Genomic DNA, 11,948 nt, shown 5'->3' on the forward strand with positions numbered 1-11,948 from the left:
CTGGGCTACACAGACGCTGTTGCTGTTTGCAGGACCTGTCACTTATGGCTCTCTGACCCTGCCGCTTTGAGCCCTTAAAAGGACTGCTAGAATGTGCTCTCCCTAAGCTGTCTAACGCTGTGTATGCAGCGCATACAGCTGTATCGGCTATAGGACTCAGGAGGACGGAGCTGCGACACTGATGTCTGACACCAAAGACGCAGAAGGCAGATAATGGCGTTCGTGAAGAAAATGTCCGGTTTTATAATGCAGGGACATGTGACATGCAGATCCTATCACACATGCCGTTGCTTCTCTGGCTCAAAGTCCACTTAGGTGTGTGTGTGTCTGTGATTGGCTGACATGCTGGCCCGCCCCACAAGACGCGCGCGCTTAGGGAAGGAAGACAAGAAAAAAAAAAAAAAAAAATGGCGATCGCCATTATAGAAACAGCAGTGATCTGAAGGCGCTGTTCACGCACACTATACACTGAAATGTGATAATAGTTTGATTCACAGAGTGACTTACACTATTACAGCAGAAACCAAGCTAGGATTTAGCTGTTTTTTGGCTGCTAGAACCGTTCTCGAACGTTTCTAGAACTATCGAGCTTTTGCAAAAAGCTCGAGTTCTAGTTCGATCTAGAACATGCCCCAAAATCACTCGAGCTGCGAACTGGAGAACCACGAACCACGAACCGCGCTCAACTCTAGTCTTAAGCCGGCAAGGCCGGCTGAAGCAGTAGGTGACTTTCGAAAATGTGCAGACAGGAGGCGAACTTTTACCAGCAAATCAGACAGCTCTGAGTATGACTTTAGAAACCGCTGAACCACGAGGTTGAACACATGGGCCACGCATGGAACATGTGTCAGCTGGCCTCGCCTCAAAGCCGCCACCAGGTTCCGGCCATTGTCACACACGACCTTTCCTGGCTTTAGGTTCAGAGTTGTGAGCCAGTGATCTGCCTGCTGTTTCAGAGCTGTCCACACCTCTTCTGCATTGTGGGGTTTGTCACCTATGCAGATTAGCTTCAGCACTGCCTGTTGCCGCTTCGCCGAGGCAGTGCTGCAGTGCTTCTGTGTCGCCCTGGACAAGCCAGGGGCCACAGAGCCCAACACTTAAACACCCCACACTCCCTGCAGGCATATCATAGTCAAAACACAAAATCCTTGTTGCCTTCCCCAGGGGCTGTTGTCCACACCAGGGTGTGGAGCCAGGCGGTTGGTCTCCACCCACCGAGGAGGAGGGAAAACACAGGCAGTGAGAGTTAAGCTAAGGAAGTGGAAGGAGGAAAGTAGTAGAGAGGAGAAAAGTGACAGCAAAGAGCCTGAAGTTGGTCCGGGTGTGTGGCCCGGACAGGACAGCAAGGTTGGCAGGATGTGGTGACCGTCTGCAGTGGAGGCCGATTGGAGTCTGCCGTAAGGACCGTGGACGGGTGGTGACCCGGCCGTACCGGACCGGTATACAAAGAGAAGCCAGCACCATTGGCAGAGGACTTTCGGATCCCGGCAAGGCTTGGTGTCGCCGTGAATTTGACAAATCCGTTAGTGAAGGGAACCTCAGGGTTTCCAAACAGCCAAGTCCAGATAGAAGGCAACCGTACAACCGTGAAGGGGAGACACAGCCACCGCCAAGGGCAACCGTCTCCCAGGGCCAGCGCCTGTGGGCAAAAGGGGCTCCTCCGGCCCATATCCAGGTCGGGGAGCGGGTTACCGTTGGGAAACCATCACTACCAACACTTAACTTAGGTGCAGGGAGAGACAGTCATCACTAACCTGCAGGGAGGAACAACCGCAGCCGTCCGAGTGACCCGTCCATCCAGCCACTTGTTTTACCGTGAACTGTGTCATCTTCATTGGGCTGAGTGAGTACCTCCGTGCCGTGCGGCACAGCGCTGCCCCTGCGACCCTGCACCTCATCAGGCCCCGCAACCCGCCTGTCATCCATGTCTACCCCATCACCAGGCCCCGGGACAACCAACCCCCCTACCCACGGAGGGGAGAAATAACAACAAAGCTGCTCCCTGTCACAGGCTCCCGGGATCCCCGTCCAGAGCAGCGGTGGTGTCCACACAATCACCACAACCGTGGGTGGCGTCACGGACAATATCCCCAAAACCCAAACCACCCCTTTTCACTCACGGGCGAGTAGCGCCGCTCGAGTCCCCGGGATCCGGCCATCGCTCGAGCCAACGAGCAGCAGCAGCTGTAGAGCAGCGTCAGCCGGACCCGAGCAGTGAGAGAGCGCACCGTCCCCTCCTCCGCCCGCGACACTTCCAGCTTGGGACTCGTGTGGAGGGTAAAGTGGATCAGGATGCGCAGGAGGAGGAGGAGGCTGAGGAGCATGACATTCCGGAGCTGTAGAGTGTGTGTGAAACCCTGACTGAGGTAGGGCCTGCAAAACTTGGTGTGTGAAGGACGTGTTCCGTCCCTCGCTCAGACTGGGTCCCAGCTTGCACAATATTAACCCAGTGTGACGTCAACGAGATGTAGCAGCCTTGCCCACATGCACTTGTCCACGTGTCTGTGGTTAGGTGGACTTTGGCTGAAACAGCATTGTTCAGGGCACGTGTGATGTTTTGTGACACGTGGTTATGCAATGCGGGGACGGCACACCGGGAGAAATAGTGGCAGCTGTGGACCGAGTAACGTGGGACAGCTGCCACCATCAGGTCGCGGAATGCTTCTGTCTCAACCAGCCTAAAAGGCAACATTTCCAGCGCAAGCAGTCGCGAAATGTTAGCATTTAGAACTGTGGCATGTGGGGTGTTGGCAGTGTATTTGCGCCTGCGTTCAAAGGTTTGCTGAATGGATAACTGAACGTTGCGCTGGGACAAGGACGTGCTTGATGATGGTGTTCTTTCTGCGTAGGCAACTGCAGGTGCAGGAGTGGAGGAGGCTTGTTCGCAGGCAGCATGGACAGGGGATTGGCTCGCATGCACAACCAGCGAAGACGTAGCAGTGACATCAGCAAGCACTGCTCCTCGACTCTGTTGTACTTCCCACAAAGTCGGGTGCTTGGCTGACATGTGCCTGATCATGCTGGTGGTGGTCAGGCTGCTAGTTTTGGTAACCCCTGCTGATGCTGGCATGGCAGGTGTTGCAAATGGCCTTTTTAGAATCATCTGGAGCCAACTTAAAAAACTGCCAGTGTCAGAGTTCCGGGTTTTCCAGTTTTCTTTTGAAAGAGCTTGCCCTTTGTTAACATGGAGTTTTCTGTTCTGTTGCCCTACTTCCTGTCCATCTGTTTAAAAGCCGCCCCTAAAGCTTAGTCCAGTGCCTGAGTATACTGCTTCCTGTGTGCTCCTGCCCTGCTGCTTTTGGTTCCTGATTGTTATTCGGATCCTCTTGGAAAACAACCGACACCGACTCTGGACTTCATCTGGTATCATCTAGCTGTGCCCGGACTCCGTTTGCCGTCTTTGGTCGGCACTTCTGCCCGGTTCCTTCCGTTTAATACCACTCTGGACTCACATCACGTACGGACATTTTTGGACTTACCTATTGCCCTTTTGTGTCCCGGCTGCTGCGCATTTAGGGCTTCTGGGGTGATTGCCAGACAGTCCCTGTATAGGGGTTCGCTCTTGGTGGTCTCCCTGGGGGAGTCCGGTGCGCGGTCCCGGGAATTCCCTTTCGCTCCGTCCCTGGAAGGTATTTCCTGTATTTATGTTCTACTGTGTTTTTGTTCCGTTTATGTACATATTTGCTGGTTGCATATTATAAACGTCTTGCACCAAGAACTCGTCTCTGGTTGTCATTGCCCTAACGCAATCGAAATCCTCAATACATACAATAGTATTACAGCCAGACTCGGGAAGACCTAACATTTGTACAGGCACCTTGTGTCGTGTTGTTCCGGGGAACAGTTGCCTGACGTCTGCCTGGGGCCACCACTCTGCTTCTTACTGCCTGTTGTGATGCTACGCCTCCCTCCCCCTGTGCACTGCTGTCCTCGCTCTGCATATCCTCCTGCCAGGTTGGGTCAGTTACTGGATCATCCACCACGTCGTCTTCCTCTTCCGCACCCTGCTCCTCCTCCTGACTTCCTGACAATTGTGTCTCATCATCGTCCACCCCTTGTTGAGACACGTTGCCAACTTCGTGAGAACGTGGCTGCTCAAATATTTGGGCATCTGTACATACAATCTCGTCATGGCCCACTTCAACAGGAGCTGGCGAGAGGCCAGAATTTGTGAATGGAAACGTGAACGAACAGCTCTTCCGAGTGTCCAAGTGTGGGATCAGTAATGTCCGTGGATGTGTACTCGGCTTGGTGGTAGGAAGGAGGATCAGGTTCTGAAATGTGCGGTGCAGTATCACGGCTACTGACACTTGACCGTGTGGAAGACAGAGTGTTTGTGGTGGTGCCAATCTGACTGGAAGCATTATCCGCTATCCAACTAACAACCTGTTGACACTGGTCTTGGTTCAAGAGCGGTGTACTGCTGCGGTCCCCAAGAATTTGGGACAGGACGTGCGAGCGACTAGATGTGGCCCTTTGTTGTGGCGAAATTAGAGCTTGCACACAACCTCGGTCTCTGCCTGCACCACCATCACGTCCACTTCCTTGTTCGTTGACAACGCCCTTGCGCATTTTGCAATGCTGTGCTGATGTGTATTCACTAGACTTGTGCGTTATATCCAAGTTTTTGCAAAACTCACACAAATGCAGCGGAAAGCTGCCACCAACAGGCACACACGTGCGGTTTTTAAATGCAAGCACGGAGGCACTAAGAACCTAACAGGTCTCTATCCAGGGACAACGTGGAGCCTCCCAATTTTTGGCTGCCCTGCCTAAGGGCTATACTATAATACACCCACTTCCTTACAATGGGCACTTCAGGTTTACAGGCCCTCATGCACGTCTCTATCCAGGGACAATGTGGAGCCTCCCAATTTTTGGCTGCCCTGCCTAAGGGCTATACTATAATACACCCACTTCCTTACAATGGGCACTTCAGGTTTACAGGCCCTCATGCACGTCTCTATCCAGGGACAACGTGGAGCCTCCAAATTTTTGGCTGCCCTGCCTAAGGGCTATACTATAATACACCCACTTCCTTACAATGGGCACTTCAGGTTTACAGGCCCTCATGCACGTCTCTATCCAGGGACAATGTGGAGCCTCCCAATTTTTGGCTGCCCTGCCTAAGGGCTATACTATAATACACCCACTTCCTTACAATGGGCACTTCAGGTTTACAGGCCCTCATGCACGTCTCTATCCAGGGACAACGTGGAGCCTCCCAATTTTTGGCTGCCCTGCCTAAGGGCTATACTATAATACACCCACTTCCTTACAATGGGCACTTCAGGTTTACAGGCCCTCATGCACGTCTCTATCCAGGGACAATGTGGAGCCTCCCAATTTTTGGCTGCCCTGCCTAAGGGCTATACTATAATACACCCACTTTCTTACAATGGGCACTTCAGGTTTACAGGCCCTCATGCACGTCTCTATCCAGGGACAACGTGGAGCCTCCCAATTTTTGGCTGCCCTGCCTAAGGGCTATACTACAATAGACCCACTTCCTTACAATAGGCACTTCAGGTTTACAGGCCCTCATGCACGTCTCTATCCAGGGACAACGTGGAGCCTCCCAATTTTTGGCTGCCCTGCCTAAGGGCTATACTACAATAGACCCACTTCCTTACAATGGGCACTTCAGGTTTACAGGCCATCATGCACGTCTCTATCCAGGGACAATGTGGAGCCTCCCAATTTTTGGCTGCCCTGCCTAAGGGCTATACTATAATACACCCACTTCCTTACAATGGGCACTTCAGGTTTACAGGCCCTCATGCACGTCTCTATCCATGGACAATGTGGAGCCTCCCAATTTTTGGCTGCCCTGCCTAAGGGCTATACTATAATACACCCACTTCCTTACAATGGGCACTTCAGGTTTACAGGCCCTCATGCACGTCTCTATCCAGGGACAATGTGGAGCCTCCCAATTTTTGGCTGCCCTGCCTAAGGGCTATACTATAATACACCCACTTCCTTACAATGTGCACTTCAGGTTTACAGGCCCTCATGCACGTCTCTATCCAGGGACAACGTGGAGCCTCCCAATTTTTGGCTGCCCTGCCTAAGGGCTATACTACAATAGACCCACTTCCTTACAATGGGCACTTCAGGTTTACAGGCCCTCATGCACGTCTCTATCCAGGGACAACGTGGAGCCTCCCAATTTTTGGCTGCCCTGCCTAAGGGCTATACTACAATAGACCCACTTCCTTACAATGGGCACTTCAGGTTTACAGGCCATCATGCACGTCTCTATCCAGGGACAACGTGGAGCCTCCCAATTTTTGGCTGCCCTGCCTAAGGGCTATACTATAATACACCCACTTCCTGACAATGGACACTTAATGTTTTGAGGCCCTCATGCACGTCTGTATGCAGGGGCATTGGTGAACCTCACAATTTTGGACTGCCCTGGCAAAGGAAAATACTACAAAGACTCACTTCCTCAAAATGGGCACATTAGACTCAAGAGGCCTTCATGTACGTCTCTTCTCAGGGACATCGGAGTGCCACACAATGTTTTCACGTAAAATCTTTCATGTATTAATCTCAAAAAGTAACATACACCAGCTCTATCTCACTATTGGGTATGTGCCCTTAACATTTCCGCCATGAAAAATCATTTTGGGGTCATTTTGGAAGGTTTTCTGGTGAGTCCGTAAAAATGGCGTAAAACGCGGACAAAATTGTTCACAGCTGTGACTTTTCAGTGATAAATGCTTCAAGGGGTCTTCCCCATGCTGTTGCCATGTCATTTGAGCACTCTTCTGAGACTTTTGTGACATTTTTAGGGTTTCTCCATGCTGCCGGGGGGTCATTTCACAAAAATACTCGGGTCTCCCATAGGATAACATTGTGCTCGTTGCTTGGGCCGAGTACACGAGTATCTTGGGAGGCTCGGCCCGAGCTTCGAGCACCCGAGCTTTTTAGTACTCGCTCATCACTAGTCTTGGCACTTCATTTCCAACTCTTGCACAACACTTTTATAGGTTTCATAGCTCAAACTATTCTCAACTATCATTTTTTACTTCAAAATGTCGTAGAACTCAAAAACTCGTATGGCCTGTCCTTTGGCCTCCAATTTCCATTCTAATCTGTAGAACTTAACAACTGAATGGCAAAGTTCTCAAGCTCCCCAGTCAAAGAAAAGGAGTGAACTGTACCCTATCTGAGGGAAAACCTCATAATCATCAGAAAAAGCCACTAGCTCCTAACTACTGTTCAAATGAGTCAAGTTTAAACTGTTGAAAGGAAAAAGTTTTTTAATCAAAGCAACACTCTTTTTTTTTTTTTTTTTTTTTTTTTTTTTATTAAACGCCTCTCATTTTTTCTGTGACTCTTTGCGTTATCCCATTTGACCAAGCAACCAGTATTCTTAGTTTACTGGTTCGATTCCTGCTATGGGATTGCCACTTTTTCTGTAATAATTCATGCATTGAAAGGTCGACACAAGCCATGCATGCAGTCAGTCTAGCTTGGATTTGTCTTTGCAGCAAAAAATTCTGACCACAATAGATTTTGGACATTCATTCCATTCTTTTGCTCAATACTCTATTTGAATTCATATCACAAATCATTTTTACTTTTGACTTTTAACTGTTTGGTTTCAAAGGATCCAAAACCCCCTTCCTTTATATCTGACGCTTTTTGGTACTGAGTGGATACAGTTCTGGCTGTCTAGTCAAGATGGAGACAAAATATCAAAAGCATAGTGCCCCGTGTGAGGATCGAACTCACGACCTTCAGATTATGAGACTGACGTGCTACCTACTGCGCTAACGAGGCAAGCTTCTAGCAAGGATGTGCCAAACTTACTTACTGAAAGCAATTAAGTTCTTGTTTTTCCACATTGACAACGTCTTGAGAGAACAACACTTCTCATATGGTCTAGTGGTTAGGATTCCTGGTTTTCACCCAGGCGGCCTGGGTTCGACTCCCGGTATGGGAATGCTGCTTTTTCTGTACTATCTCTGACATTCAAAGGCCGACACAGTTGTTTGCATAAAAAAGCAGTTCAGGTAAAATTTGCACTTTGCAGCCAAAGTTGCAAAACGTTAGGGTCTTGGCACTTCATTTCCAACTCTTGCACAACACTTTTATAGGTTTCATAGCTCAAACTATTCTCAACTATCATTTTTTACTTCAAAATGTCGTAGAACTCAAAAACTCGTATGGCCTGTCCTTTGGCCTCCAATTTCCATTCTAATCTGTAGAATTTAACAACTGAATGGCAAAGTTCTCAAGCTCCCCAGTCAAAGAAAAGGAGTGAACTGTACCCTATCTGAGGGAAAACCTCATAATCATCAGAAAAAGCCACTAGCTCCTAACTACTGTTCAAATGAGTCAAGTTTAAACTGTTGAAAGGAAAAAGTTTTTTAATCAAAGCAACACTCTTTTTTTTTTTTTTTTATTAAACGCCTCTCATTTTTTCTGTGACTCTTTGCGTTATCCCATTTGACCAAGCAACCAGTATTCTTAGTTTACTGGTTCGATTCCTGCTATGGGATTGCCACTTTTTCTGTAATAATTCATGCATTGAAAGGTCGACACAAGCCATGCATACAGTCAGTCTAGCTTGGATTTGTCTTTGCAGCAAAAAATTCTGACCACAATAGATTTTGGACATTCATTCCATTCTTTTGCTCAATACTCTATTTGAATTCATATCACAAATCATTTTTACTTTTGACTTTTAACTGTTTGGTTTCAAAGGATCCAAAACCCCCTTCCTTTATATCTGACGCTTTTTGGTACTGAGTGGATACAGTTCTGGCTGTCTAGTCAAGATGGAGACAAAATATCAAAAGCATAGTGCCCCGTGTGAGGATCGAACTCACGACCTTCAGATTATGAGACTGACGCGCTACCTACTACGCTAACGAGGAAAGCTTCTAGCAAGGATGTGCAAAACTTACTTACTGAAAGCAACTAAGTTCTTGTTTTTCCACATTGACAACGTCTTGAGAGAACAACACTTCTCATACGGTCTAGTGGTTAGGATTCCTGGTTTTCACCCAGGCGGCCTGGGTTCGACTCCCGGTATGGGAATGCTGCTTTTTCTGTACTATTTCTGACATTCAAAGGCCGACACAGTTGTTTGCATAAAAAAGCAGTTCAGGTAAAATTTGCACTTTGCAGCCAAAGTTGCAAAACGTTAGGGTCTTGGCACTTCATTTCCAACTCTTGCACAACACTTTTATAGGTTTCATAGCTCAAACTATTCTCAACTATCATTTTTTACTTCAAAATGTCGTAGAACTCAAAAACTCGTATGGCCTGTCCTTTGGCCTCCAATTTCCATTCTAATCTGTAGAATTTAACAACTGAATGGCAAAGTTCTCAAGCTCCCCAGTCAAAGAAAAGGAGTGAACTGTACCCTATCTGAGGGAAAACCTCATAATCATCAGAAAAAGCCACTAGCTCCTAACTACTGTTCAAATGAGTCAAGTTTAAACTGTTGAAAGGAAAAAGTTTTTTAATCAAAGCAACACTCTTTTTTTTTTTTTTTTTTTTTTTTTTTTTTTAATTAAACGCCTCTCATTTTTTCTGTGACTCTTTGCGTTATCCCATTTGACCAAGCAACCAGTATTCTTAGTTTACTGGTTCGATTCCTGCTATGGGATTGCCACTTTTTCTGTAATAATTCATGCATTGAAAGGTCGACACAAGCCATGCATACAGTCAGTCTAGCTTGGATTTGTCTTTGCAGCAAAAAATTCTGACCACAATAGATTTTGGACATTCATTCCATTCTTTTGCTCAATACTCTATTTGAATTCATATCACAAATCATTTTTACTTTTGACTTTTAACTGTTTGGTTTCAAAGGATCCAAAACCCCCTTCCTTTATATCTGACGCTTTTTGGTACTGAGTGGATACAGTTCTGGCTGTCTAGTCAAGATGGAGACAAAATATCAAAAGCATAGTGCCCCGTGTGAGGATCGAACTCACGACCTTCAGATTATGAGACTGACGCGCTACCTACTGCGCTAACGAGGCAAGCTTCTAGCAAGGATGTGCCAAACTTACTTACTGAAAGCAATTAAGTTCTTGTTTTTCCACATTGACAACGTCTTGAGAGAACAACACTTCTCATATGGTCTAGTGGTTAGGATTCCTGGTTTTCACCCAGGCGGCCTGGGTTCGACTCCCGGTATGGGAATGCTGCTTTTTCTGTACTATCTCTGACATTCAAAGGCCGACACAGTTGTTTGCATAAAAAAGCAGTTCAGGTAAAATTTGCACTTTGCAGCCAAAGTTGCAAAACGTTAGGGTCTTGGCACTTCATTTCCAACTCTTGCACAACACTTTTATAGGTTTCATAGCTCAAACTATTCTCAACTATCATTTTTTACTTCAAAATGTCGTAGAACTCAAAAACTCGTATGGCCTGTCCTTTGGCCTCCAATTTCCATTCTAATCTGTAGAATTTAACAACTGAATGGCAAAGTTCTCAAGCTCCCCAGTCAAAGAAAAGGAGTGAACTGTACCCTATCTGAGGGAAAACCTCATAATCATCAGAAAAAGCCACTAGCTCCTAACTACTGTTCAAATGAGTCAAGTTTAAACTGTTGAAAGGAAAAAGTTTTTTAATCAAAGCAACACTCTTTTTTTTTTTTTTTATTAAACGCCTCTCATTTTTTCTGTGACTCTTTGCGTTATCCCATTTGACCAAGCAACCAGTATTCTTAGTTTACTGGTTCGATTCCTGCTATGGGATTGCCACTTTTTCTGTAATAATTCATGCATTGAAAGGTCGACACAAGCCATGCATACAGTCAGTCTAGCTTGGATTTGTCTTTGCAGCAAAAAATTCTGACCACAATAGATTTTGGACATTCATTCCATTCTTTTGCTCAATACTCTATTTGAATTCATATCACAAATCATTTTTACTTTTGACTTTTAACTGTTTGGTTTCAAAGGATCCAAAACCCCCTTCCTTTATATCTGACGCTTTTTGGTACTGAGTGGATACAGTTCTGGCTGTCTAGTCAAGATGGAGACAAAATATCAAAAGCATAGTGCCCCGTGTGAGGATCGAACTCACGACCTTCAGATTATGAGACTGACGCGCTACCTACTGCGCTAACGAGGCAAGCTTCTAGCAAGGATGTGCCAAACTTACTTACTGAAAGCAATTAAGTTCTTGTTTTTCCACATTGACAACGTCTTGAGAGAACAACACTTCTCATATGGTCTAGTGGTTAGGATTCCTGGTTTTCACCCAGGCGGCCTGGGTTCGACTCCCGGTATGGGAATGCTGCTTTTTCTGTACTATCTCTGACATTCAAAGGCCGACACAGTTGTTTGCATAAAAAAGCAGTTCAGGTAAAATTTGCACTTTGCAGCCAAAGTTGCAAAACGTTAGGGTCTTGGCACTTCATTTCCAACTCTTGCACAACACTTTTATAGGTTTCATAGCTCAAACTATTCTCAACTATCATTTTTTACTTCAAAATGTGGTAGAACTCAAAAACTCGTATGGCCTGTCCTTTGGCCTCCAATTTCCATTCTAATCTGTAGAATTTAACAACTGAATGGCAAAGTTCTCAAGCTCCCCAGTCAAAGAAAAGGAGTGAACTGTACCCTATCTGAGGGAAAACCTCATAATCATCAGAAAAAGCCACTAGCTCCTAACTACTGTTCAAATGAGTCAAGTTTAAACTGTTGAAAGGAAAAAGTTTTTTAATCAAAGCAACACTCTTTTTTTTTTTTTTTATTAAACGCCTCTCATTTTTTCTGTGACTCTTTGCGTTATCCCATTTGACCAAGCAACCAGTATTCTTAGTTTACTGGTTCGATTCCTGCTATGGGATTGCCACTTTTTCTGTAATAATTCATGCATTGAAAGGTCGACACAAGCCATGCATACAGTCAGTCTAGCTTGGATTTGTCTTTGCAGCAAAAAATTCTGACCACAATAGATTTTGGACA

At 46.3% G+C, this 11,948-nt stretch overlaps 2 non-coding genes across 2 annotated transcripts; both read right to left on the minus strand.

Annotated features, from left to right (window-relative positions):
• Window positions 1–9,937: 9,937 nt before the first annotated feature.
• TRNAM-CAU (transfer RNA methionine (anticodon CAU)) lies at window positions 9,938–10,010 on the minus strand. The gene has a single exon. It is a non-coding gene; the product is annotated as a tRNA-Met (tRNA).
• Window positions 10,011–11,036: 1,026 nt separating this feature from the next.
• Window positions 11,037–11,109, minus strand: TRNAM-CAU (transfer RNA methionine (anticodon CAU)). Its single transcript has one exon. It is a non-coding gene; the product is annotated as a tRNA-Met (tRNA).
• Between the last annotated feature and the right edge of the window lie 839 nt (window positions 11,110–11,948).

The sequence above is a fragment of the Anomaloglossus baeobatrachus genome, chromosome 4 (genome assembly GCF_048569485.1).
Source record: "Anomaloglossus baeobatrachus isolate aAnoBae1 chromosome 4, aAnoBae1.hap1, whole genome shotgun sequence".
In the NCBI taxonomy this organism is placed as follows: domain Eukaryota; kingdom Metazoa; phylum Chordata; class Amphibia; order Anura; family Aromobatidae; genus Anomaloglossus; species Anomaloglossus baeobatrachus.